Genomic DNA, 27,288 nt, shown 5'->3' on the forward strand with positions numbered 1-27,288 from the left:
CATGAAGAGTTGTGTCTTGGTCCACTTTGAGTTAAAATTGGTGTGTTTTTTCCTGTATTATTAACTATGGTACACCTGCTATATTTTAGAATTCATCGAACTCTGATTATAGTTGTATCCCTCCCATTATTCGATAATCCAATTCCTACTATGTGATCACTATTCTTCCTATCATATTACTTGCTAGAACGAATCGGTAATGCAAGAGTACAATGAAGCTTCCTTATTTATATTTTGCTACAGAATACAACATTATGGTGGAGCGTATCTTTTTAATTTTATTTTCTTGTGAAAAAGAATCATATCAATTATAAAGGTTCATAAAGCGTACAAATAATCCCGAGTATAATTTAAAAAATATATCAAGAACCGTGCACCATCGAATGACCATTACCGCCGCCCGAACAAGCCGTTGATGAGCTGTTGTAGCCACTCGCTTACTGGTGCCGGCTTGATCTTCTCACTGATAATCAGGAAGTCTTTGTGCACGTGCCCCTAAGGACCAGTGTCCTAGAGTTCTGGTCGTCACCATTAAACCCTGGAACTGATCTGAAGGGCCTGGCATCAAATCTCTCCAACGCACATGCACAGAGAGAAACCCTAACCTTGCCGCTCCAAGTAGACGACAGTAATCTACTCCGGGTCTCCAACGACGGGTATCTATCTTACATGAGCTGTCATAAACATGATCAAACTTAATCATCACATTCATCCATGTTTCTTGAAATGAAAAACCAACTTTATGGTAGGTATCAGTGAAAAAACAAAAATGGATAATTCTATGGAACACTTGCCCTGAAACCGATAATTTCATGCCATTTACTTGAGATGAATATATAGATGCATAACCATGAAAGTAAATTGTAGAGTACGTTTCTCTTTCAGCATCCCACTCCCACCAACGCTAGACCCATCGTTACAGGAGGCACCATTACCAATGGTATGCGGAATTGGCGGGTGGCAAATGCAAGGTCGGGTGGGCAAAAGTTTGCTCACCGTCAGACCTAGGAGGATTGGGCCTTCTAGAACTGAGTAAATTCAGTAGAGCGTTGCGTCTCCGCTAGCTTTGGCAGGCATGGTTGTTGGGGATCGTAGCAGAAATTTAAAATTTTCTACGCATCACCAAGATCAATCTATGTAGTAATCTAGCAACGAGGGGAAGGGGAGTGCATCTACATACCCTTGTAGATCGCTAAGCGGAAGCGTTGCAAGAAAGCGGATGAGGTAGTCGTACTCGTGGCGATTCAGATCGCGGTCGATTCCGATCTAAGCGCCGAACAATGGCGCCTCCGCGTTCAACACACGTGCAGCCCGATGACGTCTCCCATGCCTTGATCCAGCAAGGAGAGAGGGAGAGGTTGGGGAAGACTCCGTCCAGCAGCAGCACGACGGCGTGGTGGTGGTGGAGGAGCGCGGTACTCCAGCAGGGCTTTGCCAAGCACTACGAGAGAGGAGGAGGGAGAGAGGTAGGGCTGCGCCTTGGGAGAGAGAGACTCGTGTGTTGGGCAACCTCAAAAACCTCCACTATATATAGGGGGAGGGGAGGGGCTGCGCCCCCACCTAGGGTTCCCTCCCTAGGGGTGGCGGCAGCCCCCAGATCCCATCTAGGTGCCGGCCAAGGGGAAGAGAGAGGAGGCGCACCTAGGGTGGGCCTTAGGGCCCATCTGCCCCTAGGGTTTGCCCCCTCTCCTCTTGAGGGCGCCTTGTGTCGTGGGTCTAAGACTGACAGTAGAATGTGGGGTAGGTATGAGGAGGCAAGATCCTAGCTATGGAGTAGTTGTACACACGAGTTTTACAAGTTCGGGCCCTTCTCGGAGGAAGTAACAGCCCTACGTCTCGGTGCCCTGAGGCGGTCGACTGGATTATATGTGTGTGTGTGTTTACAAAAGTGCGAACCCCTGTCCTAGAGGAGGGGGTGGCTTATATAGAGTGCGCCAGGACCCCATCTCCCCTCCATTACACAGGGTTCAATATTTATAAAGGTGGGGCGTTACTGGTAACATCTACAATAAAGTGTTATAAATGCCCATAATGCTATGGTTTAAGTCACGACCGTTGCAGAGTGGAGGGCTTCTCGTCTTCTGGTGGTCGAGCGTCTTCAAGATGGCCGAGTGTCTTCAAGGAAGTCGAGTGAGCACATCTTCATGGTCGAGTGAATGATGTTTTCTCTTCGACTGCTTCTGATTCTTTGTAAAGATGTCCTTGGGAAGGGTATGCTGGACAGGTCCATGACCCTACCCTAGGTACATAGCTTCATCATTAGCCTCCGAATGGATCAGGGTTTGAGTGAGGAAGGGGTTGGGAACACTTCCGACCCACTCTTTGTGCTATCAATATGCCTTGTCCTGAAACAATGAGTTGAGGAGACGACGTCGACTCCTTTCTCAGCCGCCTTGGTCCATTCTTGGTTGTTGTCGAGTGAACTTTCATGGTTGAATTCCGAATGATGATGTAAAGGGTGTTTGTCTTCAGTCTGACAGGTTGTTCCGCTCTCCGCGGATCTCGCGGGATTCGAATTTTGGGAAGCGCGCCAGACGGGAGGAAACGAGGTTATCGGGATGGATTAGGTAAGTCTCCTCGATCCCCGCGCCACCTTTTTCGCCACATACTGTACGCGCGACTGTTGCGGGATTTGTTTAGATCGCTTGGGTCCACTAGTCAGCCACTCGCGGAAGGCCTTATAAAAGGTCTCGGGCCAGACCTCCGCTCCACACGCCCCCATTCTCTCTTTTCTCTCTCCTGATCTCTCTGCCACTCTCGCTTCCGCCTCGTCGCCGGACCTCCGCTCGAGCTCGATCTGCCACCATGGGGAAGGACAAGACGGCGGCACTGGAACGCGCGAAGAAGGCGACCGCGAAGGCGAAGGGCAAGCGGACCAGCCGGGGCGGATCCTCATCGAGGTCCGGCCTGCCGGCGGGCTGGATCCAGGGCGACTGGATCCGCTCGGCAATTACGCAGGATGACCTCGACGACCTAGTGGAGGGGGGATTGATCCCCCACAAGTCGGCTCGGCTCCCGGGGGACGAAACCGAGCCTCAGCCTAGAGAGGGTGAGTGTGTCCTCCTAGCGACCCACGTAGATTGCGGATTCTCACTGCCTCCCCACCCTTTCTTCCGGGGTTTTTTGAACTTCTTTGGGGCTCAGCTCCACCATTTCACTCCGAACACCATAGTCTATTTGGCCGCTTTCGTGTCCATGTGCGAAAACTTCTTGGGCTGTCGACCGCACTGGGGGCTTTTCAAACACATCTTCACTTGCCGTTCCCAGTCGGTCAAAAAGGCCAAGTCGAGTGACGAGAGGACGCAGGTGATCCAGATGTGTGGTGGTCTGGGGATCCAGATGAGGAGCAAGAGTACTTTCCCAACGATGATCCTTCCTGACTCGGTCTGGGGCTGGCAGTCGACTTGGTTTTACTGCAAGGATCAGCCAACCCCTGGCCAGTCGACTGGACTTCCTCCTTTTTCCTTGGCTCGAGTGGAGAAGCCTGCTCCCCTGAAGGTAGTTCCAGAAGAGAAGGCGCAGGTCAAGGAGCTGGTCGAACGGGTCGTCCAGCTTGTCCGCGACGGAGTGACCGAGATGGATCTGCTGGAGGTCTTTCTCGGTCGACGCATCCAACCTCTTTAGGCGCGCGATCATCCGATGTGGATGTACTCTGGGCTCGAGGATACCACTCGGATCCACCTGAAGGAGGTCAGTGAGGATATCTTGGAGAACTGGTTGAGGGGAATCACTGGCAACAAAGACAACCCTCGGGGATCCAGGAGGGTGATTCCATTCGACAACTCGCGCCAGCCGGAGCAGGTATATTTCTGTTTTATCAAGTATCTTTCCGATTCACCACGTGACGTCCCGTTTGTGGTCGACTGAATGTCTTTTGATTGTTATCCTTTCAGGCCCTCATTGAAATGTACTCGATGCCCAACAGAGTGCAGGACCCCGGCGCTGAAGAAGAAGGAAGCGGGGGCGAGAGCGGCGAGGAGCATTCGGAAGCCGAGGAGGACGAGGAGAGCGATGAATCGACCGATGAGGAAGAAGTCGACTCGCCTCCTCGTAGGGAGAGGAGGTCCAAGCACACTCATGACCCGACGCGCGCTCCGGACTTGGTGGCTACGCCGATCGGGCAATCTTCGAAGCGCCCCAGGACGTCTTCCCCGACGCCGACTGAGAAGCCTCCAAAGCAATCCAAGGTCGCGCCGCTTCCAGCGCCGAAAGTGCCGAAAGCCATCTCTTCCAAACCGCCCAAAGCTTTGCCTCGGATCAAAGTGACCGTTCCTACTATCTCCGGGTAACCATCTGACTTGTCCTTTATGTGGATTCGATTAACTGGGTGTAACCGATTGAATGTGGGCCTTTGCAATGCTGCTACGTCAGGGACCTCTTCGTACCAGTACCGGGACGAGGAAATGGAGGATGCGGTGACCTCTAACCCAGGTATGAACTCTTGCGATTTCGATTCTTGATCCTTTTAGGGTCGAGTGGTTCACTTGGGGTCGAATGTTCTGTCTTGCAGCTCCACACAACATCATTGACCTTCCGGACGACGACGAAGATGTGGCTCCTAAGCCTAGGAAGAGCAAGAAGGTAACAGCTGGCAGGGTGGCTCGGCAAGAACCAACTGCAACGCCTCCCGTCCGTCAAGCTGAAGATGCGGGCAGGGCCGCTGTGATGTTCGCTGCACCCTTGCCGAGTGGGCATCCCACGCGGTCGACCGCGCCTGTGGTTCCTTCAACTATCCAACTCCACACCATGGAGCCTCAAGCAGCCGCACCTGGGTCGTTGCACATTTTTTCACTAGCTACCCCGTCCTAGACAACCAGTCGGAAGCGGCTGCGGAAGCCATCCGACAGGCTGATATGATGATGGAGCGGGTGAAGATAGTGCACGATAGCAGTCAGGCTGCCTACGATGCTAGTGCCACTCTTCGGGCCAACGTCCAGGTGGGTAGACTTTCCGACTGTTTTTGTTCTCGAAAAATCTTCTTCTGCACAATCTCCTGTTGTTCGCGTTGAATTAGAGCACCCACTGGGTGTTGCTCTCGTTTTTGGTAGTTTCGCTCTTCCACTCGGTCTGGGCGAGTGGGATCAGAACCGGTGGGGGCACGCCAAGTGCACCCATTAGGTGTACTCCCCGAGACCGCGGTCGACTGCTAGCAGTCGACTATGGTCTGAGTTCTTCTTTTCTTGATGGTGCAATTGTTCTTTCGCTCTGTCTTTTTTTTTGCACTCAACTCCGGCGGGCCGGGCGAGCGGAATCAGAACCGGTGGGGGCACGCCAAGTGCACCCACTGGGTGTAGTCCCCGAGACCGCGGTCGACTGCTGGCAGTCGACTGGGGTCTGAACAGCTTGTTGTCCACTTCTCCAGGTTTTATTCACTCGAAAATGAACTGCCTTCGAACCTATCGATTGATCTGTCTCTTGCCTCTTGCTGAAGTCTTGTACTCTTATCTCCAAGTTTGCCGAACTCGAAGAGAAGCAGAGGCAACTCAACTTAGACTTGGAATTGGCTCAGCAAAATCTGAAAAAAGCTCAGGACGAGGCCGTTGGTATGGACAAGAAGGACTCGGACCTCGCCGCCGCGCAAAAAGCAGCCCAAGACAAAACCGCTCTCGCAGACAAGAAGCTTGCTTCAGTCGGAACGCTTGAAGGAGAGGTGACTAGACTGACATCTTGTCTTAATGAAGCTAACCGCGAAGTGACCAGCCTGAAGAAGGATAAGGTTGTCCTGAACGAAAAGTTGGAGTCTGCGATCCGCAAGAGGAACGACACAGAAGCTTATCTGAGGACCCTCGCCAAGAAGCTTTATCTCGTGCTAGGAGGTATTTCTTTTAATCCGACTGTGTTGATGCTTGCCATCGGATTTTGCTCGGTTGATTGAATTGACTTTTGGCTGCAGAGCTTTGTCAAGACTTTGACGAAGAAACTGGAAGGGCCGAGACGGGTCTGGACCCTATCGCTTCCTCGGTCTGCGACGAAACTGCGATGAACGTGCTCCGACTGGAGTCCCGTATCGCCAGCGCCACAAGCTATCTCGCGCGCCTGAAGGAGGTTGTCTCTCGAATCGAATCGATGCTTTGGCCGGAGGCGACGCTTCAGAATGATCTGGAATCTCTGATGACTCGACTGAACGAGATCCCTGACCGAGTGCAAGAATGGAAGAAATCCTCCGCCCGGTGTGGTGCTGACGTGGCGCTGTCCCTGGTCGTGAAGACAAGCTGGCTACGATCAAAGTCGCTAACACCAAAAAGCACGACTTCCAGTCCTTCATGGAGACTTTCATTGTTGCCGCCACTCGGATCGCTAATGGGATCGATCTGGACTCGTTCGTGGAGCCTGCCAGTCCTCCTCCGGCTGAGTGAACAATCTTATGAAACTTGGATATGCTTTAAATTTGCCTCGGAATGCCGAGTGGTTTCTGTAACCGTTAAAATCCTTCGGGCTTGGTGCCCGAGTACTTTTGATTCGCTGCTTGGAACCTTTTAGTATTTATCTGAATTTGGTTTATCTCCGAATGTGCTTGTGTTTGCCTTCGGATGGACTTTGCTTGCTGCACCTCTTCGTCCTTGCGGATAGGGAAGGGGCAGACGTTGTATTTGTGCCGCAGCTCCGAAGGAGAAGGTGGCAGTCGACCTGCACCTCGCCGTCCTTGCGGATAAGGATGGAGCGGACGTTGTATTTGTGCCGCAGCTCCGAAGGAGAAGGAGGCAGTCGACCTGCACCTCGTCGTCCTTGCGGATAAGGATGGAGCGGACGTTGTATTTGTGCCGCAGCTCCGAAGGAGAAGGTTGCAGTCGACCTGCACCTCGTCGTCCTTGCGGATAGGGATGGGTCTCAAACGTAGGTGAGTACTGGACCGAGGCTAAGCCCCCGAGTGAGAGGATTGCTCTCCACTCGGTAGGATTTTTTCAAACTTAGGCGAGTGCTGGACTGCCGTTAAGCATCTTAGTGAGAGAACTTAGGCGAGTGCTCGACTGCAGCTAAGCCCTCGAGTGGGAGGACTGCTCTCCACTCGGTAGGATTCTTTCAAACTTAGGCGAGTGCTGAACTGCCGTTAAGCCTCTTAGTGAGAGAACTTAGGCGAGTGCTCGACTGCAGCTAAGCCCCTGAGTGGGAGGACTGCTCTCCACTCGGTAGGATTTTTTCAAACTTAGGCGAGTGCTGGACTGCCGTTAAGCCTCTTAGTGAGAGAACTTAGGCGAGTGCTCGACTGCAGCTAAGCCCCCGAGTGGGAGGATTGCTCTCCACTCGGTAGGATTTTTTCAAACTTAGGCGAGTGCTGGACTGCCGTTAAGCCCCTTAGTGAGAGAACTTAGGCGAGTGCTCGACTGCAGCTAAGCCCCCCGAGTGGGAGGATCGCTCTCCACTCGGTAGGATTTTTTCAAACTTAAGCGAGTGCTGGACTACCGTTAAGCCTCTTAGTGAGAGAACTTAGGCGAGTGCTCGACTGCAGCTAAGCCCCCGACTGGGAGGACTGCTCTCCACTCGGTAGGATTTTTTCAAACTTAGGCGAGTGCTGGACTACCGTCAAGCCTCTTAGTGAGCGAACTTATGTGAGTGCTCGACTGCAGTTAAGCCCCCGAGTGGGAGGACTGCTCTCCACTTGGTAGGATTTTTTCAAACTTAGGCGAGTGCTGGACTGCCGTTAAGCCTCTTAGTGAGAGAACTTAGGCGAGTGCTCGACTGCAGCTAAGCCCCCGAGTGGGAGGACTGCTCTCCACTCGGTAGGATTTTTTTAAACTTAGGCGAGTGCTGGACTGTCGTCAAGCCTATTAGTGAGAGAACTTAGGCGAGTGCTCGACTGCAGCTAAGCCCCCGAGTGGGAGGACTGCTCTCCACTCGGTAGGATTTTTTCAAACTTAGGCGAGTGTTGGACTGCCGTTAAGCCTCTTAGTGAGAGAACTTAGGCGAGTGCTCGACTGCAGCTAAGCCCCCGAGTGGGAGGATTGCTCTTCACTCGGTAGGATTTTTTTTAAACTTAGGCGAGTGCTGGACTGCCGTTAAGCCTCTTAGTGAGAGAACTTAGGCGAGTGCTCGACTGCAGCTAAGCCCCCGAGTGGGAGGATTGCTCTTCACTCGGTAGGATTTTTTCAAACATAGGCGAGTGCTGGACTACCGTTAAGCCTCTTAGTGAGAGAACTTAGGCGAGTGCTCAACTGCAGCTAAGCCCCCGAGTGGGAGGATTGCTCTTCAGTTGGTAGGATTTTTTCAAACTTAGGCGAGTGCTAGACTGCCGTCAAGCCTCTTAGTGAGAGAACTTAGGCGAGTGCTCGACTGTGGCTAAGCCCCCGAGTGGGAGGACTGCTCTCCACTCGGTATGATTTTTTCAAACTTAGGCGAGTGCTGGACTGCCGTTAAGCCTCTAAGTGAGAGAACTTAGGCGAGTACTCGACTGCAGCTAAGCCCCCGAGTGGGAGGACTGCTCTCCACTCGGTAGGATTTTTTCGAACTTAGGCGGAACGGATTCGCGACTAAGCCCACCCACTGGGGGATTTCAGGTGTAAATAAGAACAACACAATCGAATGAGAGAACCGTAAGCTCTTGTCTTTGATAAACGAATTACAAAAGTTGTTTCTTATTATATTTTATTCAAACGAGTGTTTAAGTATAAAAGGGGTGGAGCAGCTCCGCGTTCCAAGCCCGTGGCTTGTCTTTCTGATGCTCGATACTGTAAAGATGGTATGCTCCGTTGTGGAGAACTTTGGTGATGATGAAGGGGCCTTCCCAAGTTGGAGCGAGCTTGTGTGGTTTCTGCTGATCCACTCGAAGAACCAAGTCTCCTTCTTGAAAGGCCCGACCCCTCACATTCCTGGCGTGGAATCGACGCAAATCTTGCTGATAAATGGTTGACCGGATCAAGGCCATCTCTCTTTCCTCCTCTAAGAGATCGACTGAATCTTGCCGGGCCTGCTCTGCTTCTGCTTCGGAGAAGAGTTCAACTCGGGGTGCGTTGTGGAGCAAGTCACTTGGCAGAACAGCTTCGGCTCCATAGACTAAGAAGAAATGAGTTCTTCCAGTCGACCGATTAGGAGTTGTCCTTAAACCCCACAGAACTGACGGAAGTTCATCAACCCAAGCACCTGCTGCGTGTTTGAGATCACGCATCAGACGGGGTTTCAGTCCTTTGAGAATTAGGCCATTGGCTCTTTCTGCTTGTCCGTTCAACTACGGGTGAGCAACAGAAGCATAGTCGACTCAAGTGCCCTGAGAGGCGCAAAAAATTCTGAACTCATCGGAATCGAAGTTCGATCCGTTGTCCGTGATGATGCTGTGTGGAACTCCATATCTGAACGTCAATTCTTTGATAAAATTGACAACGGTGCTAGCATCAAGGTTCTTGATGGGTTTGGCTTCGATCCATTTGGTAAACTTGTCGACTGCAACGAGCACGTGAGTGAAGCCGCTTCTGCCGGTCCTCAGCGGTCCAACCATATCCAGTCCCCAAACAACGAAGGGCCAGACGAGGGGAATGGTCTTCAGGGCTGATGCTGGCTTGTGGGACATATCGGAGTAAAATTGACAGCCTTCACATCTGTCGACTATATCTTTCGCCATCTCATTTGCTCGTGGCCAATAGAATCCAGCTCGGTATGCTTTAGCCATGATGGCCCGAGAGGACGCATGGTGGCCACAGGTACCCGAGTGGATGTCATTGAGGATCATTCGACCTTCTTCTGGTGTTATGCACTTCTGACCGACTCTAGTCACACTTTCTCTGAACAGCTACCCTCTTATCACAGTAAAAGCTTTAGATTGGTGGACGATCTGTCGAGCTTCTTCTTCATCCTCTGGGAGCTCTTTCCTGAGGATGTACGCAATGTAGGGCACCATCCAATCGAGAGTAATGGCCAGAACCTCCATGATTAGGTCGACCATAGCCGGGACCTCGACTTCAGTCGGATCCGTGGCGCCCTTGGGTTGTGGGGGCTCTTCAGTGAAAGTGTTGGGTTTCGTAGTAATTTCATAAATTTTCCTATGCACACGCAAGATCATGTGATGCATAGCAACGAGGGGGAGAGTGTTGTCTACGTACCCAACGCAGACCGACTGCAGAAACGATGACACGACGTAGAGGAAGTAGTCGTACGTCTTCACGATCCAACCGATCAAGCACCGAAACTACGGCACCTCCGAGTTCGAGCACACGTTCAGCTCGATGACGATCCCCGGACTCCGATCCAGCAAAGTGTCGGGGAAGAGTTCCGTCAGCACGACGGCGTGGTGACGATCTTGATGTACTACAGCAGCAGGGCTTCGCCTAAACTCCGCTACAGTATAATCGAGGTATATGGTGGCAGGGGGCACCGCACACGTCTAAGGATCACGTGGATCAACTTGTGTGTCTAGAGGTGTCCCCTGCCTCCGTATATAAAGGAGTAGAGGGGGGAGGCTGGCCGGCCAAGGAGGGAGGCGCAGGAGGAGTCCTACTCCTTCCGGGAGTAGGACTCCCCTCCAATCCTATTCCAACTAGGATTCCCCGAGGGGGAAAGAGGGAGAGGGGTGGCCGGCCACCTCTCCTAGTCCTAATAGGACCAGGGGAAGGGGGAGGCGCGCAGCCCTTGTGGGCAGCCCTTTCACCTTTCCACTAAGGCCCATGAAGGCCCATATGGCTCCCGGGGGGTTCCGGTAACCTCCCGGTAACCCGGTAAAATCCCGATTTCACCCGGAACACTTCCGATGTCCAAACATAGGCTTCCAATATATCAATCTTTACGTCTCGACCATTTCGAGACTCCTCGTCATGTCCGTGATCACATCCGGGACTCCGAACAACCTTCGGTACATCAAAATGCATAAACTCATAATGTAACTGTCATCGTAACCTTAAGCGTGCGGACCCTATGGGTTCGAGAACAATGTAGACATGACCGAGACATGTCTCCGGTCAATAACCAATAGCGGGACCTGGATTCCCATATTGGCTCCTACATATTCTACGAAGATCTTTATCGGTCAGACCGCATAACAACATACGTTGTTCCCTTTGTCATCGGTATGTTACTTGCCCGAGATTCGATCGTCGGTATCCAATACCTAGTTCAATCTCGTTACCGGCAAGTCTCTTTACTCGTTCCGTAATACATCATCTCACAACTAACATATTAGTTGTAATGCTTGCAAGGCTTATGTGATGTGTATTACCGAGAGGGCCCAGAGATACCTCTCCGACAATCGGAGTAACAAATCCTAATCTCGAAATACGCCAACCCAACATCTACCTTTGGAGACACCTGTAATGCTCCTTTATAATCACCCAGTTACGTTGTGACGTTTGGTAGCACCCAAAGTGTTCCTCCGGTAGACGGGAGTTGCATAATCTCATAGTCATAGGAACATGTATAAGTCATGAAGAAAGCAATAGCAACATACTAAACGATCGTGTGCTAAGCTAATGGAATGGGTCATGTCAATCAGATCATTCAACTAATGATGTGACCTCGTTAATCAAATAACAACTCATTGTTCATGGTTAGGAAACATAACCATCTTTGATTAACGAGCTAGTCAAGTAGAGGCATACTAGTGACACTTTGTTTGTCTATGTATTCACACATGTATTATGTTTCCGGTTAATACAATTCTAGCATGAATAATAAACATTTATCATGATTATAAGGAAATAAATAATAACTTTATTATTGCCTCTAGGGCATATTTCCTTCAGTCTCCCACTTGCACTAGAGTCAATAATCTAGATTACACTGAAATGATTCTAACACCCATGGAGCTTTGGTGCTGATCATGTTTTGCTCGTGGAAGAAGCTTAGTCAACGGGTCTGCAACATTCAGATCCGTATGTATCTTGCAAATCTCTATGTCTCCCACCTGGACTAGATCCCGGATGGAGTTGAAGCGTCTCTTGATGTGTTTGGTCCTTTTGTGAAATCTGGATTCCTTTGCCAAGGCAATTGCACCAGTATTGTCACAAAAGATTTTCATTGGACCCGATGCATTAGGTATGACACCTAGATCGGATATGAACTCCTTCATCAAGACTCCTTCGTTCGCTGCTTCCGAAGCAGCTATGTACTCCGCTTCACATGTAGATCCCGCTACGACGCTTTGTTTAGAACTGCACCAACTGACAGCTCCACCGTTTAATGTAAACACGTATCCGGTTTGCGATTTAGAATCGTCCGGATCAGTGTCAAAGCTTGCATCAACGTAACCTTTTACGGTGAGCTCTTTGTCACCTCCATATACGAGAAACATATCCTTAGTCCTTTTCAGGTATTTCAGGATGTTCTTGACCGCTGTCCAGTGATCCATTCCTGGATTACTTTGGTACCTCCCTGCTAAACTTATAGCAAGGCACACATCAGGTCTGGTACACAGCATTGCATACATGATAGATCCTATGGCTGATGCATAGGGAACATCTTTCATATTCTCTCTACCTTCTGCGGTGGTCGGGCATTGAGTCTTACTCAATTTCACACCTTGTAACACAGGCAAGAACCCTTTCTTTGCTTGATCCATTTTGAACTTCTTCAAAATTTTGTCAAGGTATGTGCTTTGTGAAAGTCCAATTAAGCGTCTTGATCTATCTCTATAGATCTTAATGCCTAATATGTAAGCAGCTTCACCGAGGTCTTTCATTGAAAAACTTTTATTCAAGTATCCCTTTATGCTATCCAAAAATTCTATATCATTTCCAATTAGCAATATGTCATCCACATATAATATCAGAAATGCTACAGAGCTCCCACTCACTTTCTTGTAAATACAGGCTTCTCCGAAAGTCTGTATAAAACCAAATGCTTTGATCACACTATCAAAACGTTTATTCCAACTCCGAGAGGCTTGCACCAGTCCATAAATGGATCGCTGGAGCTTGCACACTTTGTTAGCTCCCTTTGGATCGACAAAACCTTCCGGTTGTATCATATACAACTCTTCTTCCAGAAATCCATTCAGGAATGCAGTTTTGACATCCATCTGCCAAATTTCATAATCATAAAATGCGGCAATCGCTAACATGATTCGGACGGACTTAAGCATCGCTACGGGTGAGAAGGTCTCATCGTAGTCAATCCCTTGAACTTGTCGAAAACCTTTCGCGACAAGTCGAGCTTTGTAGACAGTAACATTACCATCAGCGTCAGTCTTCTTCTTGAAGATCCATTTATTCTCAATTGCTTGCCGATCATCGGGCAAGTCAACCAAAGTCCATACTTTGTTCTCATACATGAATCCCATCTCAGATTTCATGGCTTCAAGCCACTTTGCGGAATCTGGGCTCACCATCGCTTCTTCATAGTTCGTAGGTTCATCATGATCTAGTAGCATGACTTCCAGAACTGGATTACCGTACCACTCTGGTGCGGATCTTACTCTGGTTGATCTACGAGGTTCAGTAGTATCTTGTTCTGAAGTTTCATAATCATTATCATTAACTTCCTCACTTATTGGTGTAGGTGTCGCAGAAACAATTTTCTGTGATGTACTACTTTCCAACAAGGGAGCAGGTACAGTTACCTCGTCAAGTTCTATTTTCCTCCCACTCACTTCTTTCGAGAGAAACTCCTTCTCAAGAAAGTTTCCGAATTTAGCAACAAAAGTCTTGCCTTCGGATCTGTGATAGAAGGTGTATCCAATAGTTTCCTTTGGATATCCTATGAAGACACATTTCTCCGATTTGGGTTCGAGCTTATCAGGTTGAAGCTTTTTCACATAAGCATCGCAGCCCCAAACTTTAAGAAACGACAACTTTGGTTTCTTGCCAAACCACAGTTCATAAGGCGTCGTCTCAACGGATTTTGATGGTGCCCTATTTAACGTGAATGCGGCCATCTCTAGAGCATAACCCCAAAATGATAGTGGTAAATCAGTAAGAGACATCATAGATCGCACCATATCTAGTAAAGTACGATTACGACGTTCGGACACACCATTACGTTGTGGTGTTCCGGGTGGCGTGAGTTGCGAAACTATTCCACAGTTTTTCAAATGTACACCAAACTCGTAACTCAAATATTCTCCTCCACGATCAGATCGTAGAAACTTTATTTTCTTGTTACGATGATTTTCAACTTCACTCTAAAATTCTTTGAACCTTTCAAATGTTTCAGATTTATGTTTCATTAAGTAAATATACCCATATCTTCTTAAATCATCTGTGAAGGTGAGAAAATAACGATATACGCCGTGAGCCTCAATATTCATCGGACCACATACATCGGTATGTATGATTTCCAACAAATCTGTTGCTCTCTCCATAGTACCGGAGAACGGTGTTTTAGTCATCTTGCCCATGAGGCACAGTTCGCAAGTACCAAGTGATTCATAATCAAGTGGTTCCAAAAGTCCATCAGTATGGAGTTTCTTCATGCGCTTTATACCGATATGACCTAAACGACAGTGCCACAAATAAGTTGCACTTTCATTATCAACTCTGCATCTTTTGGCTTCAACATTATGAATATGTGTATTACTACTATCGAGATTTAATAAGAATAGACCACTCTTCAAGGGTGCATGACCATAAAAGATATTACTCATATAAATAGAACAACCATTATTCTCTGATTTAAATGAATAACCGTCTCGCATTAAACAAGATCCAGATATAATGTTCATGCTCAACGCTGGCACCAAATAACAATTATTTAGGTCTAATATTAATCCCGAAGGTAGATTTAGAGGTAGCGTGCCGACCGCGATCACATCGACTTTGGAACCGTTTCCCACGCGCATCGTCACCTCGTCCTTAGCCAATCTTCGCTTAATCCGTAGCCCCTGTTTCGAGTTGCAAATATTAGCAACAGAACCAGTATCAAATACCCAGGTGCTACTGCGAGCATTAGTAAGGTACACATCAATAACATGTATATCACATATACCTTTGTTCACTTTGCCATCCTTTTTATCCGCCAAATACTTGGGGCAGTTCCGCTTCCAGTGTCCAGTCTGCTTGCAGTAGAAGCACTCAGTTTCAGGCTTAGGTCCAGACTTGGGTTTCTTCTCTTGAGCAGCAACTGGCTTGCTGTTCTTCTTGAAGTTCCCCTTCTTCTTTCCTTTGCCCTTTTTCTTGAAACTAGTGGTCTTGTTGACCATCAACACTTGATGCTCTTTCTTGATTTCTACCTCCGCAGCTTTCAGCATCGCGAAGAGCTCGGGAATTGTCTTGTTCATCCCTTGCATATTATAGTTCATCACGAAGCTCTTGTAGCTTGGTGGCAGTGATTGGAGAATTCTGTCAATGACGCAATCATCTGGAAGATTAACTCCCAATTGAATCAAGTGATTATTATACCCAGACATTTTGAGTATATGCTCACTGACAGAACTGTTCTCCTGCATCTTGCAGCTATAGAATTTATTGGAGACTTCATATCTCTCAATCCGGGCATTTGCTTGAAATATTAACTTCAACTCCTGGAACATCTCATATGCTCCATGACGTTCAAAACGTCGTTGAAGTCCCGATTCTAAGCCGTAAAGCATGGCACACTGAACTATCGAGTAGTCACCAGCTTTGCTCTGCCAGACGTTCATAACATCTGGCGTTGCTCCAGCAGCAGGCCTGGCACCCAGCGGTGCTTCCAGGACGTAATTCTTCTGTGCAGCAATGAGGATAATCCTCAAGTTACGGACCCAGTCCGTGTAATTGCTACCATCATCTTTCAACTTTGCTTTCTCAAGGAACGCATTAAAATTCAACGGAACAACAGCATGAGCCATCTATCTACAATCAACATAAACAAGCAAGATACTATCAGGTACTAAGTTCATGATAAATTTAAGTTCAATTAATCATATTACTTAAGAACTCCCACTTAGATAGACATCCCTCTAATCCTCTAAGTGATCACGTGATCCAAATCAACTAAACCATGTCCGATCATCACGTGAGATGGAGTAGTTTCATCGGTGAACATCATTATGTTGATCATATCTACTATATGATTCACGCTCGACCTTTCGGTCTCCATGTTCCGAGGCCATATCTGTATATGCTTGGCTCGTCAAGTATAACCTGAGTATTCTGCGTGCGCAACTGCTTTGCACCCGTTGTATTTGAACGTAGAGCCTATCACACCCGATCATCACGTGGTGTCTCAGCACGAAGAACTTTCGCAACGGTGCATACTCAGGGAGAACACTTCTTGATAATTTAGTGAGAGATCATCTTATAATGCTACCGTCAATCAAAGCAAGATAAGATGCATAAAAGATAAACATCACATGCAATCAATATAAGTGATATGATATGGCCATCATCATCTTGTGCCTGTGATCTCCATCTCCGAAGCACCATCATGATCACCATCGTCACCGGCGCGACACCTTGATCTCCATCGTAGCATCGTTATCGTCTCGCCAATCTTATGCTTCCACGACTATCACTACCGTTTAGTAATAAGGTAAAGCATTACATCGCGATTGCATTGCATACAATAAAGCGACAACCATATGGCTCCTGCCAGTTGCCGATAACTCGGTTACAAAACATGATCATCTCATACAATAAAATTCAACATCATGCCTTGACCATATCACATCACAACATGCCCTGCAAAAACAAGTTAGACGTCCTCTACTTTGTTGTTGCATGTTTTACGTGGCTGCTACGGGCTTAAGTAAGAACCAATCTCACCTACGCATCAAAACCACAACGATAGTTTGTCAAATAGACTCCGTTTTAACCTTCGCAAGGACCGGGCGTAGCCACACTCGGTTCAACTAAAGTTGGAGAGACAGTCGCCCGCAAGCCATCTATGTGCAAAGCACGTCGAGGGAACCGGTCTCGCGTAAGCATACGCGTAAGGTTGGTCCGGGTCGTCTCGTCCAACAATACCGCCGAACCAAAGTATGACATGCTGGTAGGCAGTATGACTTGTATCGTCCACAACTCACTTGTGTTCTACTCGTGCATATAACATCAACATAAATAACCTAGGCTCGGATGCCACTGTTGGGTTTCGTAGTAATTTCATAAATTTTCCTACGCACACGCAAGATCATGTGATGCATAGCAACGAGGGGGAGAGTGTTGTCTACGTACCCAACGCAGACCGACTGCGGAAGCGATGACACGACGTAGAGGAAGTAGTCGTACGTCTTCACGATCCAACCGATCAAGCACCGAAACTACGGCACCTCCGAGTTCGAGCACACGTTCAGCTCGATGACGATCCCCGGACTCCGATCCAGCAAAGTGTCGGGGAAGAGTTCCGTCAGCACGACGGCGTGGTGACGATCTTGATGTACTACAGCAGCAGGGCTTCGCCTAAACTCCGCTACAGTATTGTCGAGGTATATGGTGGCAGGGGGCACCGCACACGGCTAAGGAATAGATCACGTGGATCAACTTGTGTGTTTAGAGGTGTCCCCTGCCTCCGTATATAAAGGAGTAGAGGGGGGGAGGCTGGCCGGCCAAGGAGGGAGGCGCAGGAGGAGTCCTACTCCTTCCGGGAGTAGGACTCCCCTCCAATCCTATTCCAACTAGGATTCCCCGAGGGGGAAAGAGGGAGAGGGGTGGCCGGCCACCTCTCCTAGTCCTAATAGGACTAGGGGAAGGGGGGAGGTGCGCAGCCCTTGTGGGCAGCCCTTTCACCTTTCCACTAAGGCCCATGAAGGCCCATATGGCTCCCGGGGGGTTCCGGTAACCTCCCGGTAACCCGGTAAAATCCCGATTTCACCCGGAACACTTCCAATGTCCAAACATAGGCTTCCAATATATCAATCTTTACGTCTCGACCATTTCGAGACTCCTCGTCATGTCCGTGATCACATCCGGGACTCCGAACAACCTTCGGTACATCAAAATGCATAAACTCATAATGTAACTGTCATCGTAACCTTAAGCGTGCGGACCCTACGGGTTCGAGAACAATGTAGACATGACCAAGACATGTCTCCGGTCAATAACCAATAGCGGGACCTGGATGCCCATATTGGCTCCTACATATTCTACGAAGATCTTTATCGGTCAGACCGCATAACAACATACGTTGTTCCCTTTGTCATCGGTATGTTACTTGCCCGAGATTCGATCGTCGGTATCCAATACCTAGTTCAATCTCGTTACCGGCAAGTCTCTTTACTCGTTCCGTAATACATCATCTCACAACTAACATATTAGTTGTAATGCTTGCAAGGCTTATGTGATGTGTATTACCGAGAGGGCCTAGAGATACCTCTCCGACAATCGGAGTAACAAATCCTAATCTCGAAATACGCCAACCCAACATCTACCTTTGGAGACACCTGTAATGCTCCTTTATAATCACCCAGTTACGTTGTGACGTTTGGTAGCACCCAAAGTGTTCCTCCGGTAGACGGGAGTTGCATAATCTCATAGTCATAGGAACATGTATAAGTCATGAAGAAAGCAATAGCAACATACTAAACGATCGTGTGCTAAGCTAATGGAATGGGTCATGTCAATCAGATCATTCAACTAATGATGTGACCTCGTTAATCAAATAACAACTCATTGTTCATGGTTAGGAAACATAACCATCTTTGATTAACGAGCTAGTCAAGTAGAGGCATACTAGTGACACTTTGTTTGTCTATGTATTCACACATGTATTATGTTTCCGGTTAATACAATTCTAGCATGAATAATAAACATTTATCATGATTATAAGGAAATAAATAATAACTTTATTATTGCCTCTAGGGCATATTTCCTTCAGAAAGGGTCTTCCTGAACTGTCGGCGTGTGAATATGCTCCAAGAACACATTGTTGGGAATGACTTCTCTCTTGGAAACTATCTTTGCCAATTCATCGGCTGGTTGATTTTTCAATCGGGGGATGTGGTGGAGTTCTAACCCCTCGAACTTCTTCTCAAGCTTTCTCACCGCGTTGCAGTAACCAGTCATGGCTGGGCTTCTGACGTCCCACTCCTTCATCACTTGATTAACTACCAAATCTGAGTCGTCGTAGACCATGAGGCGACGAACGCCGAGTGAGATGGCCATGTGTAACCCATACAGGAGTGCTTCGTATTCTGCTTCATTGTTGGAGGAATCAAAGTGGATCTGGAGGACATATCTGAGCTTGTCTCCTCGGGGGGATACCAGAACTACTCTAGCACTAGAACCGCTCAACATCTTGGATCCGTCAAAGAACATGGTCCAGTGCTCAGAGTGAACTTGAGTCGGCAGTTGCTGTTCGATCCACTCGGCGAGGAAATCTGCTATTTCTTGGGACTTGATAGCTTTCTTTGCCTCAAACTTGATATGCAAGGGAAGAAGTTCAATCGCCCATTTTGCCACTCGACCGGTTGCATCCCTGTTGTGCAGAATCTCTAACAATGGAGCGTCGCTAACGACTGTAACAGTGTGATCTGAGAAGTAGTGTGCAACCTTCTTCGTGGTCATGTAAATTCCATAGACAAGTTTCTGATAGTGAGGATATCTCTGCTTTGACGGGGTCAGGACTTCAGAAATATAATAAACTAGGCGTTGAACTTTGTACGCTTTTCCTTCTTCCCGCTCGACCGTAAGTACTGTACTGACGACTTGTCCAGTGGCTGCTATATAAAGCAAAAGAGGCTCTTTGCTGATTGGAGCAGCAAGCACCGGCTGGGTGGAAAGCAGGGCTTTTAGCTCTGCAAATGCTGTATCAGCTTCTGGAGTCCACTCGAACGTATCTGATTTCTTCATCAGTCGGTAAAGAGGCAGCGCCTTTTCACCGAGGCGAGAAATGAATCGACTTAGGGCGGCCAAGCAACCAGTAAGCTTCTGGACATCATGCACACGCACAGGGTGTTTCATTCGGAGTATAGCGCCTACTTTCTCTGGGTTAGCATCGATTCCTTGTTCGGAAACAAGAAAACCGAGTAACTTTCCGCCTGGAACTCCAAACGTGCACTTTGCCGGATTGAGCTTGATATCATACCTTCTGAGGTTGGCAAAGGTTTCAGCGAGGTCGGTCAGCAAGTCGGAACCTTTACGTGACTTGACCACAATGTCATCCATGTATGCTTCCACATTCCGACTGATCTGAGTGAGCAGGCACTTCTGAATCATTCGCATAAATGTGGCTCCGGCGTTCTTTAAGCCGAATGGCATTGTGACATAACAAAAGCACCCGAACGGGGTGATAAAAGCGGTCTTTATTTCGTCGGGTCCGTATAGATGGATCTGGTGGTACCCGGAGTAGGCATCCAAAAAGGACAAACGCTCGCACCCAGCAGTCGAGTCGACTATCTGATCGATGCGAGGGAGAGGGAAGTGATCTTTCGTGTAGGCCCGATTGATATGCTTGAAATCGATGCACATGCGGAGCGAGTCATCTTTCTTTGGGACCATGACAACATTGGCTAACCACTCGGAGTGGTAAATCTCTCGGATGAACTCAGCTGCCAAAAGCCGAGCCACCTCTTCGCCGATTGCTTTTCTTTTCTGGACGGCGGACCGTCGAAGATGCTCTTTGACTGGTTTCACTTTCGGGTCGACTCGCAAACGATGCTCAGCCAGTCCCCTGGGAACACCTGGCATGTCAGAAGGCTTCCATGCAAAGAAGTCCCAGTTCTCACGGAGGAACTGGATGAGCGCTTCTTCCTATTTGGAGTCGAGTGTGGTCGAAATGTGGGTCGGAGCTGCATTGGGGTCCGTCGGGTGAATGTGAACAGACTTTGTTTCGCCAGACGACTGGAATGCTGAATCCGTGGCTGGCTTCTTGGCTCGCAACAAGTCACTTGGGTCTGCATTTTTCTGGTATTCTTGCAATTCTGCCACAGCCATCTAGGCATCAGCGATCTTTGAGCCCTTCTGGAAACACTCTTCCGCCTTTTTCCGATTACCAGAGATAGTGATCACTCCCCTGGGACCAGGCATCTTCAGTTTGAGGTACACGTAACAAGGTCGAGCCATGAATCGTGCATAAGCTGGCCTGCCCAGAATTGCATGATACGCACTCTGAAAATCCACGACTTCAAACGTCAACTTTTCTTTGTGGTAATTTTTGGCATCACCGAAAACCACGTCGAGTGCAATCTGACCGAGGGACGCAGCCTTCTTGCCTGGGATGAACCCATGGAAACTCATATGGCTTTCACTGAGTCTGGACATCGGAATGCCCATTCCTTTCAACGTTTCTCCATATAGAATGTTCAGGCCACTGCCACCGTCCATCAGGACCTTTGTCAGTCGAGTGCCTTCGACCACCGGGTCGACCACCAGTGCTTGCCTCCCAGGGGTGGCGATGTGCGCTGAGTGATCAGACTGGTCGAACGTAATGGCAGTCTGCGACCATTTCAAGTAACTGGGTGTCGCCGGAGCGACCATGTTCACTTCTCTGTTGATGACTTTCAATCGACTCTTGTTTTCAACATCAGCAAAAATCATCAGGGTGGAATTCACATGAGGATAACCATCATCATCTTCCCCTTCACTCTCAGCCTTGTCTGCCTCCTTCTCCTTTTCCTTGGGCTTTTTCTCTCGGAACTGCTGGATCAGGAGCCGACACTGTCGAGTGGTATGCTTCGGGTAAATAAAATTACCTTCTTCATCTTTTTTGGTGTGGATATGGCACGACAGATCCAACACGTCATTTCCATCTTGATCTTTTACTTTCTTGGGGTTCCACGGCCCCTTGGGCTTCCCCTTGAACTTTCCTTCAACCACAGCTAAGGCCTCGCCCGGAGCAGCTGGTTCGGCCTTGCATTTTTGTTTCCGACTGGAGTTTCCTCCTCCGGCTCTGTGGGCGACTACTTTGTGCTTGCCGCTCCGCAGTCGCTCCTCCTCTTCACCATTGGCATACTTGGTGGCGATTTCCATCATCCGAGTCAAAGTCATGTTTCCTATCCGACCGAATTTCAGATTCAACTCCCGGTACCTGACGCCTTCCTTGAAAGCACAAATTGCCTGATGATCAGACACATCTTCCACCGTGTGGTGCAGGGTGATCCACCTCTGGATATAATCTCTCAAAGTTTCATTCGGTTTCTGGACGCAACACTGTAATTCTATCAAACCTGCTGGCCGCTTGCAAGTACCCTCAAACGTTCTGACAAACACTCGGGCGAGATCTTCCCAAGTATAGATGCTGCCAGGCGCCAACTTATTCAGCCACGCCCTAGCCAAGCCCTCCAACATCAGAGGAAGGTGTTTCATGGCCACCTCATCATTGCCGCCACCAATCTGGACAGCCACTCGGTAGTCTTCGAGCCAGGTGTCAGGCTTGGACTCTCCGGTGAACTTACTGACTCCAGTCGCCAACCTGAAGTTGGGGGGAATCACTGCAGCTCTGATAGCTCTGCTGAAGCACTCTGGGCCGGAGACATGCACCCTGTTGCTGGTTTGTGGGCCTCTGTCATGGCCATCTCAGTGAGCTCTGTTTCTGTCGACCAAGCCTTGTACGAGAATAGATCTCGCATCAAAGCCTAGCTCCATGGGGTCGACTGGAATACCTCTTCCGACGCTGTTAGGGCGCCTGTCTTCATGTGGCCGCGGCACGTACGACCCACTCCTTGGAGGAGGCGTGGGCACTCGACGGCGACCATCACGATCGGCTCGACGATCATACTGCTCCTAGTTTCTGTACTGATCACGCCGCTCTCCACGTCCCTCACGCCTCGGGGGCGATCTTGGGCTATGGGCCGACTGGACCATATCTGCGACCACAGATCTGCTATGGATCCTATCCCGCGACTGAGACACGGCCGTATTCTGCTCTCCTGCTGCCCGGAGCAAGGCCCTGATCTACGCCAAACCTCGGCCAGCTTCTGACTGGGAAGGTTGAATCGACTTTGCTATCCTGGCAGCGGCTGCTAGGTTTTGGATCGGTGTCCAGTATACCTGAGCCGGAGGTGGAAAAAGTTGGCGTCGGCTGGACTCAGGAGCACGTTGACGAGCATGATCGTCGAGTGCACGCTGGAGGTTCTCCAGCCGAGTGCGCTTAGCCAGATTGGCCAAGCGAGACTGTTCCAAGGCCTGGGCCTCGGGTGTTTCTCCAACTATAGGAGTATGCAGGGCATCCATGTTTCGGCGACGAAGTTCTTCTCTCTGCTGCGAGGAGAGAGGCTCAGGGCGGTACTCCTCGTGAACGCGCGACGGATCGCCGTTCCCGTCACCTCCGTCTTCACGATCGAAGCCAGGAGGACCACGTGGTCCGTTGACCATCAGGACTTCCGCTGCCGAGTCATTGCTGCCGCACTCGGATGCAGTCTCTACGGAGCCAGTCGACAGATCGAACAGGCCGTAGAGAGACTCGTCGGGCTCGAGCGCCGCGACTTGAGGGGTGGCCGACTGGCGGGCCACCGCATGCTTCACCCACCATTGAATCCTCGACCGGCCGGTGCGCTTGCTCCGGCGGGTCGCAGGGAGGGGGAAAGCCATAGGAGTCGACTGGTACTGGGTCGACGGTTGCCGCAGGAGGACGCCGCGGACGCACGCGTGAAAGTGCGTCGCCCCGCGGGCGGGGAGCGCATCGACGTCGAGTGGTGCCTCCTAAAGCCAAGCGGAGTCGTCGGTGACAAACACGAGCGCGCCGAGACGGATCTCGCGGCCCTCGGCCAAACCTCCGCCTGAAACCATGATGATGGGGACCGGAAAAATTGCAACTTCTCCAATAAGTCGCTAAGACACCTGCCCCAAGGTGGGCGCCAACTGTCGTGGATCTAAGACTGGCAGTAGAATGGGGGGTAGGTATGAGGAGGCAAGATCCTAGCTATGGAGTAGTTGTACACACAAGTTTTATGAGTTCGGGCCCTTCTCGGAGGAAGTAACAACCCTACGTCTCGGTGCCCTGAGGCGTTCGATTGGATTGTGTGTGTGTGTTTACAAAAGTGCGAACCCCTGTCCCAGAGGAGGGGGGTGGCTTATATAGAGTGCGCCAGGACCCCAGCTCCCCTCCGTTACACAGGGTTCAATGTTCATAAAGGTGGGGTGTTACTGGTAACGTCTACAATAAAGTGTTATAAATGCCCATAATGCTATGGTTTAAGTCACGACCGTTGCAGAGTGGAGGGCTTCTCGTCTTCTCGTGGTCGAGCGTCTTCAAGATGGTCGAGTGTCTTCAAGGAAGTCGAGTGAGCGCATATTCATGATCGAGTGAATGATGTTTTCTCTTCGACTGCTTCTTATTCTTTGTAAAGATGTCCTTGGGGAGGGTATGCTGGACACGTCCATGACCCTACCCTAGGTACATAGCTTCATCACCTTGGGCCTTGGTGGGAGGCGCCCCAGCCCACCTAGGGGCTGGTCCCTTCCCACTCTTGGCCGACGCAAGCCTCCGGGGCTGGTGGCACCTCTCGGTGGACCCCCTGGAACCCTTCCGGTGGTCCCGGTACATTACCAGTGATGCCCGGAACACTTCCGGTGGCCAAATCCACACTTCCTATATATCAATCTTTACCTTCGGACCATCCCAGAACTCCTCGTGATGTCCGGGATCTCATCCGAGACTCTGAACAACATTCAGTAACCGCATACATACTTTCCCTATAACACTAGCGTCATCGAACCTTAAGTGTGTAGACCCTACGGGTTCGGGAATCATGCAGACATGACTGAGACATCTCTCTGGTCAATAACCAACAGCGGGATCTGGATACCCATATTGGCTCCCACATGTTCCACGATGATCTCATCGGATGAACCACGATGTCAAGGATTCAATCAATCCCATATACAATTTCCTTTGTCTACTGGTATGATACTTGCCCGAGATTTGATCGTCGGTATCCCGATACCTTGTTCAATCTCATTACCGGCAAGTCTCTTTACTCGTTCCGTAACACATCATCCCATGATCAACTCCTTTGGTCACATTGTGCACATTATGATGATGTCCTACCGAGTGGGCCCAGAGATACCTCTCTGTTACACGGAGTGACAAATCCCAGTCTCGATTCGTGGCAACCCAACAGACACTTTCGGAGATACCCATAGTGCACCTTTATAGCCACCCAGTTACGTTGTGACGTTTGGTACACCCAAAGCATTCCTACGGTATCCGGGAGTTGCACAATCTCATGGTCTAAGGAAATGATACTTGACATTAGAAAAGCTTTAGCATACGAACTACACGATCTTGTGCTAGGCTTAGGATTGGGTCTTGTCCATCACATCATTCTCCTAATGATGTGATCCCGTTATCAACGACATCCAATGTCCATGGTCAGGAAACCGTAACCATCTATTGATCAACGAGCTAGTCAACTAGAGGCTTACTAGGGACATGGTGTTGTCTATGTATCCACACATGTATCTGAGTTTCCTATCAATACAATTCTAGCATGGATAATAAACGATTATCATGAACAAGGAAATATAATAATGACTAATTTATTATTGCCTCTAGGGCATATTTCCAACAATGGAAGCACCTGGATCGGCCGTGGATTGGCATGGAGCTGCCGTGTGATGAGGGCGACAGAGCTCTGTTCAGTGCCGCAACCAAAGTAACACTCGGTGATGGGAAAACAACAAAATTTTGGACATGCCCATGGACGGGAGGGACTACACTGAAGCTAGCTTTCCCAGCGGTGTTCAAGCACTCCAGAAGGAAAAAACCGGACAGTTTGCGCTGCCTTGGCTGATGACACATGGATAAAGGATCTCCGGCATGGAAACATCATGCCTCTACTGCACGACATCCTGGCCATGGCAAGAGTAGTCCGGCAAGCGGCGACGGAAGCAAGGCAAGGCGAGCCAGATGAGATCATTTGGTCCCTAGAGGCAAGTGGGAGCTACACTACTAAATCTGCATACAAGGCGCAGTTTCACGGTTCGCACACAACAAACTTCAGAGAGATATTCTGGGAAACCAGGGCTCCGGGCAAGCTCAAAATCTTCTCATGGCTGCTATACCTTGATAGGCTGTGGTGCAACGATTGCTTGCAAAGGCAAGGATGTGACAGCAACTATTTTCTTCCAGCTGTGTCTTAGGAACCTGGAGTCCGCAGGGCATCTATTCCTCCACTGCAAGGTAGCTAGAGCGATATGGAGCAGAGTAGCCGCCTGGCAGGGCTGCGAGGCCGCACGGCCCGACAGGTGGAAATCACTGAAAAACCAACTGATGTTGCAGAAACAATGATAAGCGGAACGCAAGGTGCACACAGGAAAGGAATCAAAACAGTCATCATTCTGGTCCTTTGGAAAATTTGGATGGAGCAGAACCAATGCACCTTCAGAAGCAAAGTGGCAAGATTAGAAGACGTCCTGGCTGCCATCCGAGCAAGGATTCAGTTATGGCGCCAAGCTGGAGCTCAATCCATCGAGCCACCTTTTGCTGAACCCCCCACAGGAATAGGCTAACTAGATGTAGTGAGGCAAGTTGCCTCTAGAGTCCTGTACTTTTATTTTTTTTCCTTCTGATCCAAGGATCTGCTCCATGTTTCCTTGTTTTTCCACTGCTCCCTTCTATCAATCAAGGCAAGCCAGCAACTAGTTGGATCTTTCAAAAAAATGGTCCGCCTCATCGACCGTGTCTTCGAGCCTTTGTGCCTTTGGTCGACGTGAACGTGTGCTCGCAATCCCGACAGCCGGCCGACGCGCCGACATATCCTTCGCTAGGCCATCCCACGCTACTACGTTACATACTCAGCATCAAGTAGTCGTGCTCGTGTTCATCCTCTTCGGTGGCCTCAAGCACTCCGTGCTCGTTGTTATCTTGCTCCTCGATGAAGACAATATCATCTCTCTTAGTAGCACTGGAGCTAGCACTATATGACACTCTGGGGCCAACTGACCACAATGGATTTATGTAAAACCTATAGAAAAATGATGCTAATTCAAAGAGTAATTACTGCCGAACCCCTGTAATATATGAAAATGACCCAATTGAATAATCAAGCTGGTTGCGTTCATGTAGGGAACACTGAATCCACCGATGAGCATAAACATGAGTACTCAAAATATTTCTGTTTCTTTCCTATTTTGTAGCTAATTTTACTCATTTCACCTTGTCGTGGAGATTCACATGATGGTCATTTTGTAGGCACTAGGCTATTCAGAAAAAGGCACAGTAAAACTGATGTGATACAACCAATTTATCTGGTTGATAGCATATGCTTCTTGGACCTTGATGATGATGTTTGTTATATGCCTAGAGATTGGGAAGAGATAAACTTCACAAGATGATTTGCTGACTTGTTATAATTTTTGAATTTCAGTGCTTACTAAGCACCTGGTTTTGAGCTCCTGGGTGAAAGCCTATGTCAAACCTGAGTTGGTTAATCCTGGAAATGCGTTTTTACGTCATTACCTTGTTGAAGCCATTCCTCGAATCAATTCCGCAGGGTAAAAACCTAGATTCTGGTGTTCGTGGCTGGATCCGATTATGACAGTGCTTTAGCGTCACTCCATTCTTGAAGGGTTGCTGTTGAAG

This window comes from Triticum urartu, chromosome 5A (genome assembly GCF_056163025.1).
Source record: "Triticum urartu cultivar PI428250 chromosome 5A, HENAU_Tu73, whole genome shotgun sequence".
NCBI lineage: Eukaryota > Viridiplantae > Streptophyta > Magnoliopsida > Poales > Poaceae > Triticum > Triticum urartu.